The 15,659-nt window shown below is 37.9% G+C and overlaps 2 long non-coding RNA genes across 5 annotated transcripts in view; both read right to left on the reverse strand.

Annotated features, from left to right (window-relative positions):
- Window positions 1–484: 484 nt before the first annotated feature.
- Window positions 485–1,787, reverse strand: LOC123648304. The gene is made up of 2 exons (XR_006738559.1): window positions 1,389–1,787; window positions 485–953 (listed from the first exon to the last, which is right to left on the reverse strand). It is a non-coding gene; the product is annotated as an uncharacterized LOC123648304 (long non-coding RNA).
- A 2,241-nt stretch (window positions 1,788–4,028) lies between these two features.
- The window catches only part of LOC123648398, a 71,633-nt gene continuing 60,002 nt past the window's right edge, over window positions 4,029–15,659 (reverse strand). For all 4 annotated transcript variants that reach the window (XR_006738615.1, XR_006738613.1, XR_006738614.1 and 1 more), the window contains 3 exons: window positions 11,553–11,691; window positions 5,173–5,262; window positions 4,029–4,296 (listed from right to left, as the gene is read on the reverse strand). This is a non-coding gene — a long non-coding RNA (uncharacterized LOC123648398). The remainder of the gene's footprint in view (window positions 4,297–5,172; window positions 5,263–11,552; window positions 11,692–15,659) is intronic.

The raw sequence follows: 15,659 nt of genomic DNA on the forward strand, positions 1-15,659 counted from the left end.
ATTGGTATCATTTCATGGCTCCGGCACAAACGCCTCTAGGATTTATTGCTGGGTTCACATCTCTGCTCTTTTATGGATTTCTTCCAAGAGGGGCTTGAATACGGGGCTCCCATTATATGTCCCTTGTGGCCGGCTGGCTAGAGCAAGCTGCATCAGCAAATGGCAATAAAGCTCACCAAGGCAACTACTGTTACCAGCGTAGTTTGATTTAGAGCAGAATGTTTCTAGATAGATTCTGATGTAACCCTTTTACTTCCATCTCCCAACAACACAGAAATTGAAAAATCAATTATAGCACCCGGGTTTCATATGTTGCTGAGTTTTGCTGGGGCAGGAGGGGGAGGATGGTAAAAAAAAGTAGACACATACACACACATGCATATTCTTTTCTTTAGACGAAGCCATTTTGTAAATAACTAAAAAACAGTAAGCATACTTCCAGGAAGGTGGTAGGTGTGTTTAATTAGGACAAATTACAAACAAGTACTATTAGAAAAGGCCTTATTTATTTAAGGGCTTAGAAACAGCTTAAATCACCAACCCTTAGTTTGTTATGTCAACAGGCTGTCAATAAAAATCAGTTGACTGGGGTCAGTGGAGTCACTAGTGCATTCATTAGTCCTGGGTCTGTAACCAGAGGCAGTCGTCAAATCTCATTAGCTCGCTCCATCTCCAGGAGGAAGGAGATCATCTATCAGTTATTGTTACTTCGTGACAAATCATACGAAAGAGAGCTTTAAATCTACCTGTGCTCTAAGCCCAGGAAGCAGAGGATAAATGTCCTCAGATAGCAGCTCTGATAGAAAACTCATCTGCAGAAGGCAGCAGGGTGATTGCATGTGGGTTGGGCTGTAGGGCTGTTTTGTTTTAAATTAGCCAATGATCGCAGACTTCATTCAACAGACCTGACTTGCCCTTTCTGGATGTTTCTGAATCTCGCTCTCCATAGAGGACTGAAAAATGAATGTTGTGAAATTAGCACAAGTTTAGTGACACTGTAATTAGATAACTTTCTCCCATGAAAATCCAGCTCCTAAATCACTAAACAGATGTGATGTTCTGTTCAATGAGCAGCTGGCTATAAAAGCAGACATGACAATACGTTTCTAATTAAGCAATAGGACAGGAACAGCCTGACACACAGTGATCAGAGACTGCCTTCATTTTAATACCCTCAAGTGGCCTTCTTTTCACAAAAGTCAACAGGTCATTGGAGCAAACATTTTAGTCTCACCTTATTCAACTTGTACTTACCTAAATGACTACCAGTCTGAATTGTGTAATAGACTATCCCACCTACCAGGTGCTTAGCAAAAGTCTCTATCCATCAGATCATCCAACAACCTAGAGCAGTGCTTCTCAAACTGTGATGTGTTTATACAAATCACCTGGGGATCTGGTGAAAATGCAGATTCTGATCCAGGAGGCCTGTGGTGGGGCCTGGGACTCTGCATCTCTAACACACTCCCAGGTGATGTTGCTAATCTGAGAAGCACACACGGGGCATAGATCACCTTGATTGTGTTCTCTAAGACTTCTAACAGAAAATATAAACACAGTTACATAATTGCGTGTGATTTGTTTCCTGAAAGATAACAATGATTGTTTTTAAAGAGAAGTGGATTTTAGACAAGAATTTTACAACACAGTTGTAGTCTCCCTAAATGTTATCTCCATGGGTAGACATCGTTTTAGATCTCAGAGAGGTCCTTTGAGGTCGATGAGTATTGGCTTCAGGAAGTGATCCAAAACAGAACACACACAGATTCATTTAAAGCAAAGCTTAAATCCAATACTTTTCCACGGCTGCACTATTGATGACTGCCGGGCTCTTCTTTTGCAGTAAATGTACACAAACAGATCAATATATACTTTCCTTATTTTTGAAAACCTCTTCCTGAGAATAGGTTTCAAGTTCACTTTCTCACCTATACATCTGCTGTTCAAAGTTTATTTAAATGTGACATGCTTAAATAAGATTTCTGTAATTATTAAAACTAACTCCCTTTGAAATTTATTAGCCTAATGTATATTCAACTGTGGAGATAAATGTCAAAGGTTCTGAATATTCCAGTTCACCTTTAATGATATTATGGTCCTGTACTTAATAGCTACCTTCTTCTGAGGAGCTCATAATATCTCATATTCATCCTCTCAATAATCTTTTCTGAGTTTGGTAAGGAAATGGGTCACTTTACGGAACTGGATTTGCAAGGTTAACATACAAAGGCAATTTAATTTTTCTATCATTTCTATCATTTGGGTAAGTAGATACTAAATAGAACATACTAATACTTTGGAAATGATTCTCTTATTGAGCATAACTAAGCTTTCCAAAAGCATGGTTAACAGACTTACAGACACTAGTGTAATTTCCTGTGCACAAAATGAACGTTGTGATAAAATAGCTGAATATATTCATTCCACAGATTTTTATTTAGCATCCATAATAATAATACTAATACTAATGACAAGAATAATAATGATAAATGCTTATAATAGACCAAGGACTATTCTAAATACTTTACATGTAAGTCATTATTTTTTATAACCATTTTATATGGTAGATATTATTATTACCCCCATCTCATGGATAAAGAAAGTGAAATACTGAGAGGCTAAATAATTTACCCAAGATTATAAAACTAGTAAGGCTCCAAACCCCAGGCAGCCTGGCTTCTGTGTCCCAGTTCTACTATGTGCCAGACACCAACCTAGGCAATGATTAAGACAGAAGGTGCTTATGGGGACAGAAAATGTGTTGCCCACTCCACGCCTAACTTTCAATAGTCATATCCTTCCTCTCAACTGAGCTCAGATTTGGCCTCAGAACCCTTCTTAAACCAGTGTTCCAGGCAGCCATGATCAATCAATTGGAGCTGGCATATGAATCAAAATTTATTTGCCCTTCCTGACTGAGTGCAGAAGCACAATCCTTTACTAATTTTTAAATACTTTTATTTTAAATTGTTAGTTATTCACAAGTTGGTAGAGGTTGCAAATGAATTCAAATGTCTTTGCAAAAAGGGGTACATTTCTTACTAACATTAATCTCAATCTCTGTTTAATTAACTCCGATTCAGTCCTGCATCCCATGCTTTAGCTCCTGCCCTCAGGGAATTTTCTCATCAAAATCTTTTACAAATGTCCTATATGGGCTTTAATCTTTCTTTAGCCTAAGAATTTGGGGAGGATGTTTAACCCCTCTGAAATAATATATTATTTTTTAAATCAAGTATCCATAGGAAAAATAAAAGTTAGATTCCTATGTCCCACAGTATAAACACATTCAGATTTTTAAGTTTTTATTATTTTAAAAAAATCATACTGGAAAAAATACGAGATAATATTTTTACAATCTTAGGGACAAGAAATATTTCTCAAGCATGAAAAATAGTCCATTATCAATATAAGAAGACAAATGAAACTACATAAAGTTATAAAACATTGGTACTGCAAGGATACTATGAGCAAATTAAAAGATAAATGATACCATACCTGGAATGTTGAGATAATGGTAGCCACCTAAATCTGAATCTCTCCACACAACCTCCAAAAAAGTATATAGGTCAACAAGAAGAAAAAAGATAAACACACAAACCCCACACATTCATCAAAACCAGTGATACTACAAACTTTAAATTATCTGTAATTTTTAAAAATCCATTTACAGCAGCACCATATCTAGACCTCCCACCACAAGCCATTGCAGAGCTCAGGTGGAACAGAAAGGATCACCAGAAAACCTAGGTGGAAGAGAGTGGAGGGAATTGAGCTTAAAATAGCTCCCAGAAAGAAAAATTCCATCTTAAGTGTCAAAATACTGACTACCAGGAAGAAACCTAAAAGTGACATGAGATTCAAGGAGGCAATTCTGGAAAGGCTGGGGACAAAAAGGACAAAAGAAGAGTAGAGGCAATCTTTGGAGACTGCATAGAGAAGAAAAAAAGAAATGAGAGAAGGATTTAAGAAACTGCAAGGCAAAATAATACAAAAAATATATGAATAAAAGGACACCCATCATTATTTAGGCCAAATAGTTTATTATTGTGGGGGTCTATGTTGTGCATTGTAGGATGTTTGGCAATACCCCCAGCATCTACTTACCAGATGTCATTAGCAGCTCACCCTCAAGTCATGACAACAAAAAATGTCTCCAGACATTGCCAAATTCCCCTGGGGGACACAATCACGTCTATTGAGAACCACTAACCTAGAGCAATGATTTGTGGATTCCTGATCGGTTTGTTTGTTGTTTGAAGACTCTCCTTTAAATGTTTTGCCTTTTATAGTAACCTGTTAAGGGGAAAAAATAATGAAAAGTAAGGAAGGAAAAGACACTCTACTCCTTAATTCATTTATTTGCTCAACAAATCCTTATTGAAAGGACATTGTATTAAAGATGAGTAGGTAAGACAATTACAACCCAAATTTTTATCCTTTCCAGATTACTTAGTTAATTGAATATTATCATGAGTGTAAGGCTGGTGGCAGGTACCCCTACCTTACCTAATGAAAAAAGAAGTCCCTCCTATCCCTCAATACCCGCCCCAAAGCTGAAACAAAGAAATTCTTCACTCCTCACACCCACATCTCCTGGCCGAAGAAACTCCCATCCCCCAGTCCTAAGAACCTATATAAACCCACTCAGACTTCTGGGCGGGGCGGCCTCTCTGGTACCACCCCGTGGGTCCTGTGAGGCCCGCCCCGAGTCCCTCTCTCAGGACTCGTTACCCCCACCCAGGAGCGCTCCAATAAAGCCTCTTTACTTATCCCTTTCAACTCTGCTCGTCTTTCTTTCTCTGGCGCTGGCTACTTCAAAGAAACCTTACAATGGGTTGATTAACTTCTACATTTCTAAGAAATTGATGCCATGATTATTTCTAATCTAGGATCTTTACACACAAGCAAAACATTATGTGTATGTCGTTTTGCTACAAATGTTTAGAAAATCACCATGGATAACTATTTTGGGGTACCGTTGAAATTCTTTTTATCTGTGGATATATCAGTTAGATATTGCTATAATAATGTTGTATAACAAAGAACCATAAAATCTCAGTGGCATGTAACAATAGGCTTTTATTTAACTTGCTCATCTGCGTGTGGGTTAGGGCCCAGCCGATCGAGGCCAGGCTCAGCTTGGATGACTCAGCTCCTTGTGCCACTCACCCTCTTCCTCCTATGGGCAGTTGAGGTGAAGCAGAGTCTTCCATGGTGATGCAGAGGCACAGGAGAAGCAGAATCATGTAGGACCTAGGGCTCAGAACAGACACACTGTCACTTCTGCTCTATTCTCTTCAGCCAACACAATGTCGCAGGGCACAGAAAATATCCTCCACCCATGGGGGTGAAGGAAACTGTAAATTCACACAGTAAAGGACATGGACACAGCAAGAGTTGAAAGATTAGAGCTAATGCTGCAATTTACCATGATGAGAAAAAAAACCTAAACTTTGTTTTATTATCTCAAAGTTAAGATTTCTGAACACACATTCCTAAGTTAAATTAATGAATACAACAGCAGAATAATAATTTTCGACAATGCAAAAAAAAAAAGACGGAATAAGTCATCAGCTTCAGAGAGATTATGATTTCAGTGTACTTTTATTAGAACAGCAGCAATACCAAATTTATTTCTATTACAGCAATTTATTTCTAAAGACCAACATTTCAATGATAAATGCCAATAAGTGACTTTTACTATCATATACATTACACCTTTGATAGCAATTTTAAGCAAGCAACTTTTCAGATGTCATTATTTATATTCTCCATTCTTTCTTAAAAGGAATTTTCCTGAAACATAACACATCTTAAAATCAAGTACTAATCCTCCAGATTTAGAATTTTACATTCTGTATGCTCCAGGGGAAAAAATAATTGGATTGTGCTTTCTCATTCATGACCATTTAAATATTCAGTTTCTTAGGTTACATTTTAGTGTGTTTTTATGTTTTATTCAGGACACAATGTTCCAGCAAATATCACAAACCCAAATCAATGGCTTATACCGACATTAAATATGCCATTAACATGCTTGTTCCCAGAAAAGTTCAATGAGAAGCTGTCAACAAACCTGCAGAGAAAGGCTTACTGCATTCAAAATGAATGATAGAAGAGGCACCAGAAATAACTTAAAACATTTAGGATGATGAAAAGGAGAAAAGAAATCTGAAAACATCTAGCTCTCTGCTTGGCAAACAAAAATTATTCCCATTTCCATATACCCAGAGCTAACAACAAAATAAAGTTCATGCCATTTTCCACAGCAATCATGATGCTGTTTCTTTCATCTCTGGGACTTAGATGTTCACAACATAAAGTGACTAACACCTTAGAGCTCTAAGGTCCCCATCTCCATGTGCCACAGTGGGATCCCACAGAGCAGCATTCCCCCAAAAACAACATTCAAAGATCAGAAACTCAAATATAGGAACAAAAAAGAAAATAGCATATGTCAGGTTATAGAATTATTTAATCTCTTTTTCATTCATTCATTCCCTGAACGCAGAATGCTTACTGGCTGCCTTGGAACAGCAATAGATGTCCCACAGGCTAGGATTGATCTTGAAAATGAAGAAAGAGAGAAGGCCGGGAGTCGTCCAAGGAAGTAGAGCGAGTGAGAATAAGGAGAGGAGGACATCTGTGGAGGTGGCCTGTAAGCTTTAGTCTGTAGAAAGGTTTGGCAATACACTTGTGGCCAATGGTGCCTTAAAGTTTCAGATCAGAAGATGATATGATGGTGGCAGGAAGTCATGAAAGTTGACAGCAGAGAGAGGGGTTGGAAGAACTTGAACAGAAGACCAAAATCCCAGGTATAGGCTCAATCGCTCATTTTCATCTGAGTTCATTGTTGAGGCTAATAAGAATTCATATTCATAATGATGACTCAGAGTTTCTCAAAAGGTATTAAATTGTGCTCAAGTAGCTCTTTTTAAAAATTCAGGATAAAGGACATTCTTTTTAAAAAGATTTTACTAAAAAATTGTTACATATTTTTAACAGCTTTATTGAGACATAATTAACACACAATAAAATATACATATTTAAAATGTATACTTTTGGGGGTTTTGATATATATATAGACCTGTGAAATCATCACCACAATTAAGATAATGAACACACTCATTACCTCTAAAAGATTATTCATGCCCCTTGGTAATGCATCCCTCTGCCCCCATGACCAATCCTGAGGCAACTACTGATCTGCTTTCTGTCACTGTAGATTAGTTTCATTTTCTATAATTTTATGTAAATGAAATAACATATTATCTACTCTTCTTGTTTAGCTTCTTTCACTCAACATAATTTTTAAAAATCCATCCATATTGTTATGTGTATCAATAGTTCATTTTTTAAATTGCTGGATAGAATTCCATTATGTAAATATATTATAGTTTGTTTACCCTTCCACCTATTGATGGAAGGGTATTTTATTTGTTTCCAACTTAGGGCTATCAAAAATGAAGTTCTTAAGAACATTCATGTGTAAGTTTTTGTATGGACATATGCTTTCATTTCTCTTGGATTAATACCCAGAAGAATGATACGGTAGATATATGTTTAACATTTTCAGAAACTGTCAAATTGTTTTCCAAAGTGGTTGTGCCATTCTACATTTCTTCCAGCAGTGTATCAGAGTTCCAGTTGCTTCACATCCACTAACACATGGTAGAGAGTCGGATGGAGATTTTAATTTTAGACATTCTAACAAGTGTGTGATGGTACTAATGTAGTTTTAATTTGTATTTTTCTAATAACTAACGACATTGAGCATATTTTCCTGTGCTAATTTTCCATTCACATATCTTTTATTAGTGAAACATCTGTCCAAATCTTTTGCTCATTTTTTAATTAGGCTGTTTGTTTTCTTATGATCAGGTTTTCAGAGTTCTCTACCTATCCTTGATTAGATATGTGATGTGCAAATGTTTTCTCCCAATCTGTGGCTTGTCTTTTCATTTTCTTAACAAGATCTTTTGAAGAGCAGAAGTTTTTAATTTTAATGAAGTCCAATTTAATTTGTTCTTTTATGGGTCTTGTTTTTGGTGTTGCATCTAAGAAATCTTTGCCTAATTCAAGGCCAAAAAGAATTTTCTCCCATGTTTTGTTCTAGGAGTTTTTTAGTTTTAGGTTTTACATTTAGGTCTATGATCCATTTTGAGTTAATTTTTATGTTTGATTTAGGGGTTCTTTTTTCTTTCATATGCTATTGTAACAGTACCATTTATTGAAATGACTACCTTCCTACCTGAATTGCCTTTGCTATTTTGTCAAAATGGGTTAACCCTCTATGTGTGGGTCTATTTCTGGACTCTATATTCTGTCTTATTGATCTACTTGTCTATTTTCATGCCAGTACCACACCCACTTGATTACTACAAGATTTAAAATCAAGTAGTGTTAGCCTTCTACTTTGTTCTTTTTAAAGTTGTTTGGCTATTATAGGCCCTTTACATTTACATATAAATTTTAGAATCAGCTTGTTAATTTCTACATAAAACCCACTGGAATTTAGATTGATATTGCATTGAATCTATCAATTTGAAGAGAATTGAAATCTCTAAAATATTGAGTCTTCCAAACCATGAAGATAGTATATCTCTCCATTTGTTTAGGTGTTCTTTAATTTCTCTCACCAATATTTCATAGTTTTCAATGTACAGGCCTAGTACATCTTTTGTCAGATTTATCACTAAATATTTTATAATTTTGATGCTATTATAAGTATTATTTTAAGTATTTGATTTCACATTGTTTATTGCTAGTATATAGAAACACAATTTTAATTGTATATTGGTCTTGTATCCTGTAAACTTGCTAACTCACTTATTAGTTCTAGTAACTTTTTTGTACAGTCCATAAGAATTTTCACACAGATGATCTGTGAACAAAGACAGTTTTACTCTTCTTTTCTAATCTAGAGGCTTTTTATTTTTTCTCTTGCCTTATTGGACTGACTGCAGCCTCTAGCTGAATAGAAGTATAATAACAAACAAACTTATTTTGTTCCTGTTTTCGGGAAAAAGCATTTTTTCTTTAAATATAATGTTGTATATCTTTCATTAATGTCTTTAATTGAAAGGAGGAAGTTGCCTTTCTCTTCCTAGTTTTCTAAGAGGTTTGTTTAAAAAAAATTTGGAATGGATATTGGACTTTGTCCAATTATTTTTTGCATCATTTGAGATGATCATATGGTTACTATTTTTAAGTTTGTTTTAATATGAATTATGTTGATTGATTTTCACGTGTTAATCCAATCTTGCATTCCTCAGATAAATCTCACTTGACAATGATGTATAATCTTTTTATATATTGTAGGGTTTTATTTTCTATGTTCATGAAGGATATTGGTTTTGTCAAGAGCTGAGCTGTGCTGGAGAGAGCTTAGTGGTCAGGTGGCAGAGTAGCCAATTAAGACAAGTCAAAATAAAGTAACAGTCAAGACTTTACCGCAATAGTATAAGCAAGAGGCTAAACAGGAGAAAGTGCTGGCTCCCTCAATGTCCCATTTTTGCCCTACGGAATGACACTCAGTTAGGGTCAGTTGTCTCAGCATGGACAGTAACTATAACCACTTAATTTTGCTCACCTACATTCATTCATTCATGTTTTCATTCATATAATAAACATCAAGCACTCTTCCGTATGTGTGAATGCATAGATGGGTTGCCTCAAAAAAAAGTCACAACCACAATTTAATAGGAAAGGGTTCAAGGCATACATAATAAATAATGATTATAATAACGGGGGTAACGGGTCTTCTAGTTTAAGGGTCTGAAGGGTATATTAATTCTGAGAAGTCAGACCCACTTGGGCATGTCTGACTGGAGGTTTAAACAGCATGTGGTAAGTGCTTAAACAGTGGTAGCTATTTTTTAATACAATTATTATTAATATTATTATTATGGGGGGCCATAATTTGGTGAGAGGCAAAAAGTATGCCAAGGCATGGAAGATTTGAGGGCCAGCATGATTTGGGTGAAGATGAGAAGTAGCTGTTGAAAGAAGAGAGCAATTCTGAACAGACCAGAGAGCATGCTAGTTAGTCAGAGCCCTTCCTCCCTGCCCCTCTAGGTTCATGTCCAAGTTCTTGGGAAGAGAGATACACAAAAAGGTGAAATGGCTTTCATTGCTGACATTTCTTTAAGAAACCAGAGTACCAGGCCATGCTTCTCGGGGAAGTAGTTCACTCTGGGCACCTCCCATCATTCCTGTGATGAGGAACGGAAATGGGAACAGGGCAGAAGCAGCCAGAACCACCATGGACAGAGATCCTCGACCGCCAAGGCCAAGAGCCGAGTAGCACCAGGATACAGTTACCTGGGAGAGGAGGAAAGGCTGTTGCAGCTGGGAGGGCTGTGCTTGAGCACAAGGAGTAATCCCTAGGGATTCCCTAAATTCATCCCGAGTTTGTCCTAATACAAATATGTGACTTTAGAACTACGGTTATGCTCTTAGATCAGCCTCTTACCAGCTGTATTATCTTAGGCAAATTATTAAACCTCTCTGGACCTCATTTTTTTCATCTGTTAAATAAGGATAATAATACCACTGTGAGCTGTTGGAATTTTTGTGAGGTTTAAATAGGTGGTAAGTGCTTAAGCAATGCTAGCTAATTTTTAGTATAATTATTACTAATATTATTATTATGGAGGAATTTTAGGAGACCTGAAATTCCCCAAAGTTGGTGAATAAAGATGAAAGAAATACTGCTTAGAAACTGTTATTAGGACCAAATTCTACCCTCAAGCTGTTTTGCTCTGGGAAGCATGGGGTAACATTAAAACTAAGTCCATGGCTTTGGGCAATTTAGTTAATCTCCTTGAGCCTCCGTTACTTCATCTGTGCCACGGAATATTAACGATATTTGCCGTTTGTCCCCCACAGGGTTGTTACAAGGTCACTTCCAACAATGGGCATGGAAAACACTTGGTAAAGAGAGGTCCAGCTGGCATCACCCTCACCAGCTCCGCCTTACGCAGCCCTTGAGTCTCAGAAAACTCATTTTCAGGTCTGTAAGATGTAGCTGCTCAGAGTCAATCGCTATATGGCTAGAATGTTCTACAAGGCACCTGTTAATCCTGCCCCAAGCAGAAGCCCTGGGACTAACCATCCCCTAGCTTCTGACTCATGTTGCTCAAGAGACCAAAGGTAAATATCTTTAGCCCACTGTTTCTCTATATTTACTTCCTGTTGCCTGACTACCTGCCTCCAGCATCAGTAATAGCCTCGAAGCCCTTGAGTGTATTCATTTTCCATCTGCTCCCTCCCTGTTAGCAGCAGCATTAATGCAGCCCTAAAGGTCTGAGTCCTGGAAATTACAGCCCAGAAAAGCACTCAAAGCTGTGGAGGTATAATTTTTTCCCTTGGATTCTCACACACTGAATAATGTAGCTCCAGACCTCAGGACACAGCAAAGCAATAATTTAAACCAGTGGGCTCCCTTACCTTGCCTAGGTATACATACAGATGAAAGGTGGCCATAGTCCATGAGTCTTCTGTCCAGAGGTAAGAAATAACCTGAGACCTCCTTAAGAAGTACATACCTCCCAAGAACTGCCCCTGATGTGGTGCTGCAAGGGCAGCAGGCGCCCAGATGAAAGCACGTTCATCTCCTTCTCAGTCCCTCTCCACAGACCTCCATTGAACAGACTCCCCAAGTCAAGTTTCATCCTGAAAATATCTCTGGAGAGAGAGAAATGAACACGCATAAATATACTCGCAGGCTTGGAATGAAAAGAGGCAATGCTGATTCCCTGAAAAAGAAATTAGATCCAGTTCAAAGATAAACAGACTTGGACTTTAAATAAAATTACAATTTAGAATTTGGAAGATAAGGGAAATTTGAAGATGGAATGAAAAATGTAAGAAGGGAGAATGAGAGACCTTAGCGATTTAAAATATGGGAGAAGAGATAACACACCAAGAGAAATTTATGTCTATATAGTTAGAAGGAAATGCTGAAGGTGGTGGTACAACTATTTGGGAGCAGAAAAATATATAAGAAGGAGAAAACGGGATGATAGAGTTCATGACCAGAGGTGCTGAGAATGGAGTATAGAGGGACAGGGAGGGAGACTCATAAAAAGTTTTTTCCAATCATTCATGATATTGAAAGAAATAGCAGACAGCTGTTTTCCAAGAGAAGATGGGCTTAACTTTCCACAGGAGGGATTTAGAATAGACATTAGAAAATATCCTGGGTATAAGTATTGTGAGAAAAATGTGTAAACCCTATCCCTGAAGATATTAAGAAATAGTAAAGATAACCACTATTTTTTAGTAGTGGCTTAAGGCAAACCTGGATACCTGGGTTTTCAAGAATGCATTCATCTGTATGTAACTATGATTCTGTGTTACATTTTCTCCACTCTAATTCTTTCTTCATCATAGTATAATACATAGAGATTTTCTTAGAAGTCTTTGTTACGTGCTGGATTTACCTCTCCTGAATTGGCTTCTTAAATGCAGTCTATCTCCCTGACTAGCACTCTGAGTTCTCCCTAATAATGAATTCCATAGCTCTTCAAGGACAAGATTCTGCCATTTCTCTCTCAATCCATGGTCAACAATGTGCCTGGTGCACAGATAGTACTTGATAAACAGTCTCTGAATAACTTTCCATTCTGAGAAGCGAAGGAAACCACTGCAATAAAATAAAATAAGGGTCATGGAAGCCTCAGCAATGCCAAAGGAAAACAGATTGTTTCCTGCCTCTTCCACAGAAAGCTGGCTGGTAAGAGCCCTTGACTTTCACCCACGTGGTGGTTAATTTAATGTGTCAACTTGTCAGGGCTAAGGATGCCCAGCTAGCTGGTGAAACATTATTTCTGGGTGTGTCTGTGAGGGTGTTTCTGGAAGAGGTTAGCATTTGAGTCAGGAAAAGTGAGTCTTGAGTAAGGAAAATCCACTCTCACCAATGAGGTGGGCACAATCCAGTCCATGAGGACCCAAGTAGAACAAAAGGAGGAGGAAGGGAGAATGCACTCTCTCTGTTTGAGCTAGGCAACTGTCTTCTCCTGCCCTCAGACATTGGAGCTACTGGCTCTTAAGTCTTCAGACCCCAGGACTTACACAAGTGGCTTCCTCCCATCCCCCTTCACCCCTTCACTCTCCCCCCACCATTTTGAGGCCTTCAGACTCAGACTGGGAGTTGCACCATCTGCTCTCCTGGTTCTCAGGCCTTTGTGTTTGGACTAAATTACACCACCAGCATCCCTGGTTCTCCACCTCACAGACAGCAGTTTATGGAACTTCGTGACCTCCATAATCCCATGAGCCAATTCCTATTCTTTCTCTCTCTCTCTCTCTCCATATATATATATAGATATGTGTGTGTGTGTGTGTGTACATGTGTGTGTGTGTGTGTGTGTGTGTGTGTGTTCTCTGCCAATATTTAAGAGGGGAACTAACACATTAGGGTGCTCATTGTCTGACTCAAATTCACCTTTATTCTATTCTTGAACACTCAAATCTGAAGCACCTAAAGTCACCCCAGAGAACATTCTTGGGGTTCTAAAAGGTGAGTGTTACTCAACAGAGTTTAATATAGAGATCCAGACCTCAGGGCAGGCAGCAACCGAGTTTCCCAAAGGCCAGTTGTTCACATGTCATCTTCAAGATTTTGTCATATCTGCATATCACCTGTGCTTATGACTATTCGCTACTTAATATTTGCCTTTACATTGTCTTTAAGTAAATCACCCCTGGGTTTGTGTTTATACTTGTCCTAAGCAATAACACCTGAGAAATTATGACTTTATGTGCTGGTCACTTCTTTTTAATGGACTTTAAATTAAATACATAACTTTAAAAATAAAAATTTGTATGAATGAGCTACCTAATATCTCCCCAGTGGTACGATAATCTGCCCAAGATTAAATTTCAAGTTATACCCCAGCCATTCTCCTTTTATTTTCCCTCCATGATATATATAGATGCCATTCTCATGGCCAACACAATCCCATATGAGTATCTGAACTTCTGGGAAACTTCCAACAGAAAACCTGGAGCCCTACCCCATTTTTTTCTCATTCGAGGAAGTATATCAGAATATAAGTGAGTGAACACAACTGTAGGGATAACCATGAAACCACTAATTTGAGAAGAAAAATATCTTCCTCTGAGAGCTATTGAGAGGCCAAAATGAAACAATAAAACATTTAGCATGGTGCTTAGCACATAGTAGCTCCCTATTTTGTTTACATGAATTACTAACCAACTTAAATGATTCTTCCTCAGGTTAAAAAAAAAAACACTGACCTGCCCTCATGACCGAGGCCACCACTCACACCAGCAGGAGGTGTCCAAGAAAATGGTGGTCAGCTCTCCCAATGAACACTTTCTCCTGCTGTCCTGGAAATTATTTTTCTATTAATTCATGGGCATCATGTGTCTGTTTGTATGTTCTATTTATATCATAACTGAGAAAATTAAGATCCATATAATATCTTTTCCTTCTAGAACTTTATTGCTCTATGTAAAAGAATTACCTTGGTTCTGACAGGCTAGTGGATCCTAAAGAAATCAACTATCATGTCATTAAGAAAAATATAAGTTATGTTGGATATTTAGAAAAAATAAAAGAGTTTTTCTGTTTTCTATTAACAACTTTGTAATATAAGAAATAGAAAGAAATTATCTGGACAACTAAAAATATATAGAAAAAATTAGCCGAGCATGGTGGTGCATGCCTGTAGTCCCAGCTACTCAGGAGGCTGAGGCAGGAGGATTGCTTGAGCCCAGGAGTTTGAGGTTGCTATGAGCTAGGCTGATGCCATGGCACTCTAGCCTGGGCAACAGAGTGCTGGCACTAGGAATATAATTATAACTAAGACCCTCAGGAGTCCCCATTTCCTATCATTCTAGGAATTTTAGACCCTCTTTTCCACTAGAGAATCTCCTAAAAATGGAGAAAGTACTGACAAAGGGCATGTATTTGCTCAAGGGACATGCAGTTTAAAGCTGAGGCAGATCCAAAATTTGAGCTCGATCTTCATACTGTTTTCACCGTGCAGTGCATCGAGGGTGAAGACAGAAAAGGTGGAGAAACTCAGGGTTAAGTGGGAGGTTTGGGTTGTTAGGGGAGTATCTGCAGGGGGTGCGAGGAGGCATTGGAAAGCATCCCCCCCAGGAAAGTAGGCCAATTTTGACTGCTTCCACAATCCTTTTTAGCTTTTCCTCTTTTTTGTTTAAATTGCAGTCAATTTAGATAGCAAGGTGATAGAACAAATGAGGTGATGGTGAGAGGAAGGGCATTTGTGGAAGGACTTAGTGAATGCATCTCCATCATCAGTGAGGCACATAAGTCAGTGTTTCCACAAGTGTATTCTTCCAAACACTGGTTCACCCAGAAATTCATTCAGTCTAAACTCCAAGAAAGGATCCTAAGAATCTATAATTTTCATAAGTTTCCCGGGTGAATCTTGTCATCAGGAATGTCTGAGAAACACTGGGCTGAATGATCTTTAGGATTCCTTCAATATTTATGATTTGATATTTTCATCAGCCTAGCAGCCCCTAGGATTCAGGCTCCAGAATAAACCTCTTACTATTTTCTGTTAATGGATATATGTCATATCTGTGTGGCACCATCTGTGACTAGGAGGTATTACTGAAGTCTTTTAATCCCAAGGCAAAGCCTTGAGTCCCTC

Source organism: Lemur catta, chromosome 12 (genome assembly GCF_020740605.2).
Source record: "Lemur catta isolate mLemCat1 chromosome 12, mLemCat1.pri, whole genome shotgun sequence".
In the NCBI taxonomy this organism is placed as follows: Eukaryota; Metazoa; Chordata; class Mammalia; order Primates; family Lemuridae; genus Lemur; species Lemur catta.